The following is a 12,665-nucleotide window of genomic DNA, read 5'->3' as shown; positions in this document are numbered from 1 at the left end:
CCAGTGGCCGACAGGGGCCTTTCTGTGTGGAGTTTGCATGTTATCCCCGTGTCTGTGTGGGTTTTCTCTGGGTGCTCCGGTTTCCCCCACAGTCCAAAAACATGCAGGTTAGGCTACAGTAATTGGTGGCTCTAAATTGACCATAGGTGAGAATGTGAGTGTGAATGGTTGGTTGTCTCTATGTGTCAGGCCTGCGATGATCTGGCGACTTCTCCAGGGTGTACCCCGCCTCTTGTCCATAGTCAGCTGGAATAGGCTCCAGCTTGCCCATGACCCTGCACAGGATAAGTGGTTATGGATAATGGATGGATTAGGGCAGCACGATGGTGCAGTGGTCATTGTCATGTTATGCGTGAATAATTCCAGCAGATAGTTCTTTATGCTTATTAACCTCCAAGCTTTTATTCAGGTCTCACAACAACATTGAACTCCTAGCATCTATAACTATTACGAAACTGCTATTCTCATAAACACTTCCTCTTATGCCGCTTTTCCACTACCAACGCGGCTGAGTTGGGCTGAACCATGCCGTGCTGAGTTGGGCTGAGTCGAGCTGAGCGGGGCTGTTGGAGTTGCATTTCGACTACAGCCGCGCTGAACCGTGCTGGCTGGAAGTGGGTGGACACATTGGGTGGAGTTAGCGAAAGTGGGTGGACGTCACGTGATGTCGTTAGGCGGCACAAACAGTGACATCAGTGATCTTTTAAGCGGTAGTCTCACAACCCAGATAGTAAACAATAAACATGGAGGACATGGAGTCGTTAGTGTTGCTGGTCTTGGTGCTGTGGCTTGTTGTCACCGACAACGCCAACAGATACTGGCAAGAGCGCATAGATGAGGCGAGGTGCATAAGGCTTCATAATTCTCGTAATTCGTAATTCTCCTTCTTCCGGGTTTACGGTGTTTACAGATCCCAGCGTGCTCGCGGGGCGTGTGTGGGCATGTGAGGACACTCCTCCTCACCAATCAGTGCACAGGGGAGTGTCTGCTCATGCCCCTAGCCTCACTCAGCTCGGTTTGGCTCGCTTCAGCCCTACTCCAAAACCGTGAGAGTTTTGGGGGCTGAGCAGGGCTGAAGCGAGCTGAGTCGTGCTGTTCTTAGATAGTCGAAACGCGAGCCGTGTCGGGCTGAAGTGAGCTGAAGCGAGCTGAAGTGAGCTGAAAAAGGGTAGTGGAAAAGGGCCATTACTCTGCATACATGTCTTTCAAAATAAGAGCACCTTTCAACAATTACTCAGATTCCACGACAGTCCACCATCACCTCACAGCAAGAAGGTTCTGGGCTCGAACCTCATAGCCAACTGGGGTCTTTCTGTGTGGAGTTTGCATGTTCTCCTTTTGCCTGCATGGGTTTCCTCCAGGTTCTCTGGGTTCCTTCCACAGTCCAAAGACATGTGGATTCGGTCAACTGGCTACTCTAAACTGACCATTGATGTGAATGTGAGTGTGAACGTTGTTTGTCTCTGTGTTAGTCCTGTGATAGATTGAAGACCTGCCCAGAGTGAACCCCGCCTCTCACCCAAAGTCAGTCAGATCAATTCAAGGTCAGCAGTCAGTGATTCTTTTGTTTCTCCCAGGTCTCCTAGCAAATGCCAGCATCTCTACCTCCTCTGACCAAGAAAACAGCAGTGGCTGCTTCCCTGCCTTATCTTGCTGACACTTTTAAAGTCCCCAAAGAGAGGAAGGAGAGGCCTGTCATTGTGTGACGAGGTGACCTCATGACCTTTTCAATTTCACTCCATGTGGCAAAGCCCAGACTAGCTGAGCAGCTGCATGGTCCAGCACAAAGGTACCATTTACTTTTCATTTCCTGCCTGATAAGACTGGAGAGAAAACATTGTATATTGTAATGCTCTCTCACCTTTTTGACATCAGTAAAATTGAAGCCTTGGAGAAAGATCAATACAAATTAAAAGCAAATACAGAAACCTCTATAGAGTGCAAGTAGAGGCTTAGAAACCCATTGATGGCCCCTGACTGCTTGGCTGAACATTGTTTGTAGAAGTGGTGACTGATTTTGAAGAGGAATTGAAAATTATTGCCGCTTTTCCACTACAAACGCGGCTGAGTCGGGCTGAGCCGTGCCGTGCTGAGTTGGGCTGAGTCGAGCTGAGAGAGGCTGTTGGAGTTGCATTTCGACTACAACCGTGCTGAACCGTGCTGGCTGGAAGTGGGTGGACACACTGGGTGGAGTTAGCGAAAGTGGGTGGACGTCACGTGATGTCGTTAAGCAGCACAAACAGTGACATCAGTGAGCTTTTAAGCGGTAGTCTCACGACCCGAATAGTAAACAACAAACATGGAGGACATGGAGTCATTAGTGTTGCTGGTCTTGGTTCTGTGGCTTGTAGTCACCGACAACGGCAACAGATACTGGCAAGAGCGTATAGATGAGGCGAGGCGCATAAGGCTTCAGAAATTCTCGTAATTCGTAATTATTCTTCTTCCGGGTTTACGGTGTTTACAGATCCCAGCGTGCTCGTGGGGCGTGTGTGGGCATGTGAGGACACTCCTCCTCACCAATCAGTGCACAGGGGAGTGTCTGCTCACGCCCCCAGCCTCACTCGGCTCGGTTTGGCTCGCTTCAGCCCCACTCCAAAACCGTGCGAGTTTTAGGGGCTAAGCAGGGCTGAAGCGAGCTGAGTCGTGCTGTTCTTTGGTAGTCGAAACGCGAGCCGTGTCGGGCTGAAGTGAGCTGAAGCGAGCTGAAGTGAGCTGAAAAAGGGTAGTGGAAAAGGGCCATACTGTAAGTAAAAGTTTGGCTATTGACCTAACTATTCGGGTGAACTCTGGCAGTTCAGCAAATACAGACATGTGACATGCTTAAGTTCTATTGTGTTTATCTTTGGCTCTAACAGGAAGTTCATAGAGACAGTAATAAGGTACTTTTAATACTGATGTTATCATAAGACAATAAATCCTTCAGAAATGATATGGTTAGTTGCATTCTACATCTTATTCACTTGTATGTAGATACATATATACACAGTATGTAGATACATCATTCTGTATCTACATACTGTAGACACAGAATGACTTTTATATACTTATTTAAAAAGTAATTCAAATGCTAAAAACTTATTAATTAACTGAAATCAACTAAAGCATTTTATTATTTACTGCATCCACATGAAAAAGTTATTTTAAATAGGTATTTAAATGTTTCTTTAGTATCGTGCCTCTGAACTTTGCTTTGTTTTATGATCTCAATAAATATTTTCCATTATAATGTTTTCTCAGCTGTTTGTGCTTTATTTAATTAGATTAAGCCCAGGACTCATGATGATGTGCTTTAATATTCTCTAACATACAGTAAGTCAATAGCATTTTTAATTTTTTTATTTATTAATTAAAATTCAGAGGCACAATTACAAAAATATGAAAATATAATTAGGGCTAATAAGGAGTGCCACTCTGCTGCTTTGTGAAAGCACTTTATTAATAGTTACTTTATGAGTAGTGGTGCTGGTTTTCAGCTAATCTCTTTAACAATCATTTAAAATTAAGTGGTGGGTGCTCAAAGCAGGAAAGGAAAATTAAAAGTAAACAAAAACTAAATGTCTTGTGTCATACGGTACATGGAGAAAGTCCATTTGGACTTGCCTCACTGGGTGGTAAGGTCTATGCTGAGGATCTGAAAAGTGTGCCAAAAAAAAAGCTTAAATAAGATTTTTTTTTTTAAATAAACTGCTGGCTCACATCTTTGAAAGCTTCCACGGTGACCAACCTCCTGGACAGATACTGTCATATTTGTAAATTAGTCCATGAAAGCAGAAATGCATGGTAGTAATCCTCTAATCGTGTTCATTTTGGAGCACTGCAGGGCAGCCATGGCCTGCTGCTGTGGATTACTGGAGCTCATTAAACACAGAGAATTATTGAAATCTTCCACAGGCTTTTTTTTTTCTTCCTGTCCAAACTGAAGACAAAGGGGAATGGGAAATGAATGCTTTATCAGGCTGAGACAGCACTTACACACTGGACACAATACTAGTGCTGTCAACTGCTCTTTATCTTCAAGATTTAAAGGTTTACTGACTGACTCTGACCAGATCAGTGTGGACAGACTCACCTGCAAACTAACCTTCAAATGTCATTTGTGTGATAATATACTGTAGATGTAAGTGATATTCAGGCAATTCTAACCTTGAAAATAAGCCAAATTGTCTTGTATAAGATTGTCTTGAGTGAAGAGAAGTCTTAAGTCCAGCACCACTGTTTGACACTTTAGTGCAACCACAATTTATCACACTGGAATTCAAGTTTTGGGCTGTACAGACTTAAAATAATTGTAAAAGACCATTTAAGGCCAATATTGAATATATAAATATGAACATATTGAAGTCCACAAAAGTGTTTTTCATCTTAATGGAAGACAGTGCTTATCACATGAATAGACTCTAAATTGACAGTAGGTGTGAATGTGAGTGTGAATGGTTGTCTGTGTCTATGTGTCAGCCCTGTGATGACCTGGCAACTTGTCCAGGGTGTACCCCGCCTTTCGCCCGTAGTCAGCTGGGATAGGCTCCAGCTTGCCTGCGACCCTGTACAGTAGAACAGGATAAAGCAGCTAGAGATAATGAGATGAGATGATTAAAATCACTTAAAGTGGGCTGTAAGTGTAGATGATGCACCCATTGCACCCACTACAATTTGGTATCTCGTGGCTCATCATTAACTTTATTAAGCTGTGTACAAGTTGTGCAACATAACTGTAAAAGAAATAAGAAGTGCTGGATTGAGTGTTATTTTCTAGGTTGCTGAAGAACAAATGAAAGCCATGATATTAAATTCAACCAAATCTGCAGTAATTAATGTAAGTACAAAAGGAGACATCATGCAGAATTTGTGAAGATGTCTATTTTCCAAAGTAACATCTCAATATTTAGCTGACTACAGTAATATGAATGAGTGTCTGACAACATGGAAAGGATCCCTTCTGTAAACTTCAGAAAACAGCCCTGTGTGATAATCAACTACAGGGATTGTGAATGTGACGCTGTGTCAGAGACCGGAAGAAGAAAAAGGCAAGGCAATGACTCTAGAAACAGTCTACAGTTTCTTTACAGTTATTGAGGTAAACAGACACAGGTGTATCTTTGTAGGGATCATTTCCATGTTGTCAGACACTTATAACAACATTATGATCCTGTCAGTGGAAAACACTTGCTTTACTTTGGTGTGAATGTTTGCCCCATAGTATAGCCATTTTGTGGTTGCTGGTTATAGTGTTCTAACAATACTGGACCGATTTCAATCGCTTTTGTCCCTGGTAAATATCTGGCCCTAATGAGATAGGAAAATAGAACCCAGGTTTGAAAAAAAAAAGTTTTCATTTAAGGACCTGCATAATGCAAGGAACTGCATAATTCAAGGAACTTTGTCACAAAAAGAAAGAAAGAAAGCACAACTTTATTCATCACACACTTGTGAAATTTCCTCTCTGCATCTAACCCATCTGAAGCAGTGAACACACACATACACGTGAGCAATGAGCACACACACATACCCAGAGCAGTGGGCAGCCATGCTAACAGCGCCCAGGGAGCAGTTGGGAGTTAGGTGCCTCACTCAAGGGCACCTCAGCCCAAGGCCATCCCATATTAACCTAACCTGCATGTCTTTGGATTGTGGGGGAAACCGGAACACCCAGAGGAAACCCACGCAGACACGGGGAGAACATGCAAACTCCACACAGAAAGGCCCTTGCCGGCTGCTGGGTTCGAACCCAGAACCTTCTTGCTGTGAGGCGACTGTGCTAACCACTACACCACCGTGCCGCCCAATTTTGAAATCAAGACACAGACTTAAGTTATCAAATGTGAACATTGTTCTAAATGCCTGAATATTTCATGATAGCACGTGACTTTATTCAAAGCAATTTGTGGCACGCAATATGAAAAGGACCACTTGAATTTCAGATTTTAGAGTTTGTACATCTCATACTAGCTTGTTCTGTTTATTTTGTGAAAAGGCAGGAAACATTGCACACACAGTAATAGATATTTTGTGCATTAGAGAGGGCACACAGAGACACCGGTAAAGGGCAGAGCTTGATTGAGCTGTGAAAGAGGAAAAGGCCAGGCTGGCTGAAAAGCGATTGCAGGTGGCAATTTTTCTCCTCTGGCTCTTTCAAATCACAGGCATTACTTCCTCAAGTTGAAGTTCTCGATAGACTTTACAAGAGGCCACAGAGTTTAATGATTTATAAGAGGTAAGACGTTTTCATGGTGGAAGAGATTGAATTTTTCATTTCCTGTTTATCTGGTGCCCACAGCTGGGGGACAACTCAGGTTTTATTTATTTATTTATTTATTTATTTATTTATTTATGCCCCATTCTTCGAAGGTGCATTCAGGTCCTTGTCAACACTCTTGGTCCACATTGGTTGTGACATTAAATTAAATAGCTTATTGACTGGCCAGTAGGTTGGAAATTAGGCTGCTAGAATTGACACTCACTGCCTTCCTGCCCTGACTAGCTCTGGGTCACTGCACCAGAAATCAAAGCATAATGGATCCTGATTTTCTGCCATTGCTTCAGTTCACACTTCCTATTTGTTTTTCATTTGTGTTGATGTTAATTCCATTGCTCCTGATAAATGGCAAGTGACTGCAACAACAACAATAGGATTCTCACAGCACCACTCACTCTTTGTTGATGTCCCTTGATTACCCTTGGATGCTGTTGATTAAGTAGATGCCAATTTCCAGATCAGGTGAACTTAAGACCTGCACTGCAAAAAATAAAAATCTTAGGAAGTTTATTTGTCTATTTGCAAGTCAAAACATCTAGCCACCCTTATTATAAGACATAATTGCCCAACAAGCAAAACCTCATTTAGCTAGAAAGGCTAGTTTTTAGACAGTCCATCTTGAAAATTTTGTATAGACAAAATGTCTTGAAAAAGTCTTATTTGGAGCACCTTTGAAAATAAAACAAGGGTTTTTTTTTTTAAACAAATAAGTACATTTTGGACATTTGTCAAATGCGGTTAAACTTGTTTCAAGAAAAAAAAACAAAGTATGCTTGTTTTGGGAATAAATGAACTTTACTGAAATCTTTGAATCTTTCATTACACTCTAGACCAGACAAGTGCCTTCAAAAAGGCTATGAGTGAGTGGAGGACAAGTTCAGTGGTTTGTTTTTTTCCCACCCACTCGTGAGTTTTTTTTTTTTTTTGTGTGTATAAGGGGTTTACAAGATCAGGCACCAAACAAACAAACAAAACAAACAAATAGCCAGTGCCCCAAAATGTATTGTTGCTTTGGCGTTGTTTAAGCACTGTAAGTCAAAATGCGTAGACGTTTGGGTCACCTTTCATATCCTTAGTTTACTGTGACTGTTTACTCAGTCATTCAGATTGAGATCCTTCTAGATGCTGTACATACTCTAGACCAGACAAGTGCCTTCAAAAAGGCTATGAGTGAGTGGAGGGCGTTTTAGTGAGGTCTTTTTGGAATGCTGTGAGTTAAGTTCAGTGTTTTTTGTTTGTTTGTTTGTTTGTTTGTTTGTTTGTGCCTGATCTTGTAAACCCCTCGTACACATGAATAGTCAGTGCCCCCAAAATGCATTGTTGCTTTGGCGTTGTGTAAGTACTGTAAGTCAAAACGCGTAGACTTTTTTTTAATTATTATTATTTTTTTTGGTGCCTGAGGTCCTGGGGAAGTGGAATCTTAAGAGATGTTTTAATGTTTGAATGTTGAAATGGGGGGGAAAAAAAAACTTGTTGCAATGCTACACGTGTCATCAACTTGATTCAAGATAGTCTCTGGTCTCGTATCTAGAGTATTTTAATAATTACAGGTCACAAAAGGAGAATCTTTTAAGCTAGCAATGCTTAGTTGTAGAATTTAACAATCCTAATATTAGTATATTTATCTTAAATTCAGTTTTTACTGTGAAGACTTTGTCATGAATTTAAGTGAAATACCCTTAAAATGAAATAAATAAAAATGACTTGAATGGCTAAATGTAAGAAGTACAATCTTGTTATAAGAACTATTTGATTATTCTGAGTTAATCAGATCTTGCATAATAAGTTCCCCAATCTTATTTTGGAATTATTTAATCTAAAAACAGGTTAGATTTTTCATCTCACTTTAAGAAATCTTACCAAGTCAAATTTGACTAGTTCCATTGGCAGATTGTTTTCACCTGATTCAAGCAAATATGCTTTGTTTTAATCTTTTATCTCTTATTTTTGAAAGGCCATTTTTTTGCAGAGTGTTACCAAAAAACATTCTGTGTCAATTATCTTAACATTTCATATCTTTGACATGTTTCTTTAAATAGAAATGTTAGGAAAACCACTTGATCTAATGTCATTATGCTTTGTAGAGATCAGACTGAAAAAGGTCTTTCAAGGGTTTCAGATGTGAAAGTGTCTTTGAAAGCAACTCTAACTGCACCAGTTTACTCAAGACATCAAAATATAAGACTTTTAAATGGTCTCAGTGTTATAGATGACTTGCAAACATGATAAAAATGTGCTACATCATGAGCGTCTGCCATGATGATGGATATACAAAGCAGCTAGGATGGCAGCCATTGAAAGTGTGTCTGTAAACAATGCTGAATTTTCTCAGTATTACCACAATTTGCATGATTGAGCGAAGAATATGCGCGGTTTTGACCCATATTATTTTAAAAAGTCAGACTTTTCTGAAGATAAGACACTTCTACCAACCATTGAGTACGAATACAGGTCATTTTGTCCAAAGCCTTTTTCATATGGACTGTCAATTATTTTATAGTTCATGTATTTGTTTGTCTGAAAAAAAGAGGAATTCTCAATGGAATTTGACCAAAGCAAAACACATTTTTGCAAAGCAAATGAATGTCAAGTCAAGTTTATTTGTATAGCACTTTTAACAATAAACATTGTCGCAAAGCAGCTTTACAGAATTTGAACAACTTAAAATATGAGCTAATTTTATCCCTAATCTATCCACAATGAGCACATCTGTGGCGACGGTGGCAAGGAAAAACTCCCTCAGACGACATGAGGAAGAAACCTCGAGAGGAACCAGACTCAAAAGGGAACCCATCCCCAGCCAACCAACAACAGACAACATGACTAACATTAACGGTCCTAACATAAAATCAGCTTTGTTGATGCTATAAACCCCCCACCAATGGAAACCTGAGTACAAAACCGTTCATGACAACCATAGTCCCAAAGTCAGCAAGTCAACTGCAGTCCTAAAGTCAGCAAGTCAACTACAGTCTCCAGCCACAAAAGCACCACTGCAAGAGTCCAGAGCATCCTCCAGGCGTGACCCCCAACTGTCCACATGGGGCTGTCCTCCACAGGAGCGATGCGATGAGACTGACACAGGGTACCAGGATGGATCAAGCAGGTCCGAGGAGCAGAAGAGGTCAGCATCTCGATCCCAGGACTGACATGTAACTCAGAGGGACAGATTTGGGGGGGGGAGAAAACGCAGGTTGTTAGGTATGCCCAATGTCACCTGAATAAGTAGGAACAGTATACATATTGCACTGAGTACAAGCAGGGACTCCGGCAACTAACTATGACAGCATAACTAAAAGGGGAGTGCCAGAAGGTAACACAGGCATGAGGGAGCCCCGGGACATAAAGCAGCCAGCCACTACACCATCAACAAACTCGAGTGAGCAAGTGAGTGGGGACTGACAGCATCCATACATCCCAGTTTACCAAAACACTCTATGTCTGAGGACCCTCCAGATCTACAACTTTACCTCATAAACACCATTAACAAAAGGCTTGACTAAACAGATATGTTTTCAGCCGAGACTTAAACACTGAGACTGTGTCTGATTCCCGAACGCTACTTGGAAGGCTGTTCCATAACTGTGGGGCTTTGTAAGAAAAGGCTCTGCCCCCTGATGTAGCCCTCACTATACAAGGTACCAGCAGATAGCCTGCACCTTTTGATCTAAGTAGGCATGGTGGGTCATAAAGGACCAGAAGTTCACTCAGGTACTGTAGTGCGAGACCATTCAGTGCTTTAAAGGTCAATAGTAGTACTTTATAATCAATACGAAATTTGATTGGGAGCCAATGCAGTGTGGATAAGACAGGGGTGATGTGATCATATTTTCTAGTTCTAGTAAGGACTCTTGCTGCTGCATTTTGAACTAACTGGAGCTTGTTTATGCACTTATTGGAACATCCAGACAGTAAGGCATTACAATAATCCAACCTGGAGTTAACGAACGCATGAACTAGTTTTTCCGTGTCATGTAGTAACATTAAATTTCTTTTCTTAGCAATATTTCTGAGATGAAAGAAAGCTATTTGGGTAATGTTATCAATGTGAGTTTCAAATGAAAGACTGGGGTCAATAATCACTCCGAGGTCTTTTACTGCTGCACATGAAGAAACAGAAAGGCCGTCCAGAGTTACCATGTAATCAGAAAACTTACTTCTAGCTGCATGTGGTCAGAGTACAAGTACTTCAGTCTTGTCAGAGTTAAGCAGAAGGAAATTAATAAGCATCCAGTGTCTAATGTCCTTTACACATTCCTCAATTCTATTAAGCTGGCGTCTCTCATCAGGTTTTGCAGAAACATACAACTGTGCATCAGCATTACAGTGGAAACTAATACAATGTTTACAAATAATATCACCCAGCGGTAACATATATAAAGAAAAAAGCAGCGGACCCAAGACAGAACCTTGTGGAACACCATCGTATGGATCATATTAAATCTTTAGGTGCTGAGCAGCGCTCTTGTGGGGCTTTCATTCACGAATCCCGGGCCAAGGCGCGGTCCTACTGACCCGAGACCATGCTCTTTTGAAGGGGGAGGCTTAGTGGGAGGTGCCTGTAAAATTTGGCTTCACTGTCAGCTCCATTCACCAAGTTATTAATTTTTAAAGCCGCCTGGATCATGTTAAATCTTTAGGCACCAAGCAGTGCTCTCGCAGGGGCTTCATTCATGAATCTCGGGCCAAGGTGGGGTCCTATCAACTCGAGACCATGCTCTTTCAAAGGGGGAGGCTTAGATGGAGGTGCCTTTAAAATTTGGCTTCGCTGCGAGCTCCCCTGGCCAAGTTATTAATTTTTAAAGCCGGCTGGATCATGTTAAATCAGGTGCAGAGCAGCACTCTCGCGGGGCTTTCATTCGTGAACACTGGAATACCTGAAATATAAAATAATTGATAATGCATCTGAAAAAGGCTTTGGACAGAATCTCTTAACTATTGGACAAAATGATCATTGGACAAAGTGTCCTGATCCCCTCGTCTCCTCTCTGTACTAAGTCTCTTTAGTTTCCTTGCCCTCTTTCTGAATCACGGACAGGATTCTAAAAAATCAGAAAGTGCCACAGTCACGAGTACTGTTGTGACCATATACAGCACAAAGATATGGCATAGCTAAAAGAACACTTAAAGCAGTGGAAAAACAAAGAGAGACGCGCACGTGTGACTGTTTTGTATGGAATGTCACTTGACCCCACATTTGTATCTCCACCAACATGGCCGACATCCGGGTTTCTATTTTGCTTTGACATCACTTGCAATTCAAGGATGATATGTTACTTCAAACGCTATTGGTGAGACAATCTTGGGAAATCCTGTGGCTGAATTCTGGAATTATTGTCTGTCTTCTTGCTTTTGCTAGCGTATCCACCTCTTGACTGGGAGATCACGAGTTCTACTTGCAGTCGGGTCATACCAAAGACCATCATTAAAATGGTACCTACTGCCATCTGGTGAGGCGCCACAATATAGATGTTAGCAAGGCATCAAACTCTTGTGGTTAACAGAGGACCAGCGCCCCACTGTAACCCTAGCTATGTCATAGGCAAGAGGCCAAAGGGCGATAGAAATGGAGATCAGCACCACCCAGTGTGCCTTAACCTGGTTAGTACTTGGTGGGAGACTGCCCAGAAATACCAGGTGCTGGCACAGGAAGGACTTTGACTTCCTGCTTTTTTCTTTGAGTAAAGCTGTCTAAAACATTGCTAAGTGCAATTTCCTCCCACTTTAATCAAGTTTTTGGATAGCTACAATCCACAGCTAAATATAATTCAACTTTGTATTAAAAACAAAACAAAAAAAATTCTACAAATCATTTGATGCTCCTGCACCATGAGTGCGATTCAGTGTGATTCAGTCAACACACTCACTGAATTAATCAGTGTTTATTTTAGCACTGATGTAGTGATCAGGGATTGGTAGAGTGAAGAAATGACAATGAGTCTCATTTAAAAATGAATTATATTTACCTCAAATGATGAGATTGACTGATTTGGATTATGCTAATGATGAGGGATAACTTATATCCCATTGTAAACTTATAGTACAATTCATTAAAATGTAGCAGCATGTTGTTTTTCCATAACATTGGCAACGAAAGTAGATGTAAGTATGGTGCATTTGAGTGGAATTGGAAAGGAACCTTTGGATCTTTTTCACTTTTGTGGGTAACCACATGTTAAAATACTTTGCTTGAGATTGTGACATGCCATTGAGACACCAATTTCAGTTCAGCCTGTAGAGAACTACTATATAGTCGAAAATGTCAGAATTTGACCATTTGACAGTCTTCCCAGGCCATCACACAAATAACATGATTATAATATATACTTTTTATGTTTTAAAAGAGAATTGAGTCATGAAAAAATTGTTGATACAACTCTTTTTCTTTTTAAAGCATAACTGTTGTATG

This window comes from Neoarius graeffei, chromosome 13, assembly GCF_027579695.1.
Source record: "Neoarius graeffei isolate fNeoGra1 chromosome 13, fNeoGra1.pri, whole genome shotgun sequence".
Lineage (NCBI taxonomy): Eukaryota > Metazoa > Chordata > Actinopteri > Siluriformes > Ariidae > Neoarius > Neoarius graeffei.
The sequence above is the reverse complement of the archived record's forward strand: the minus strand, read 5'-3'. Positions refer to the sequence as shown.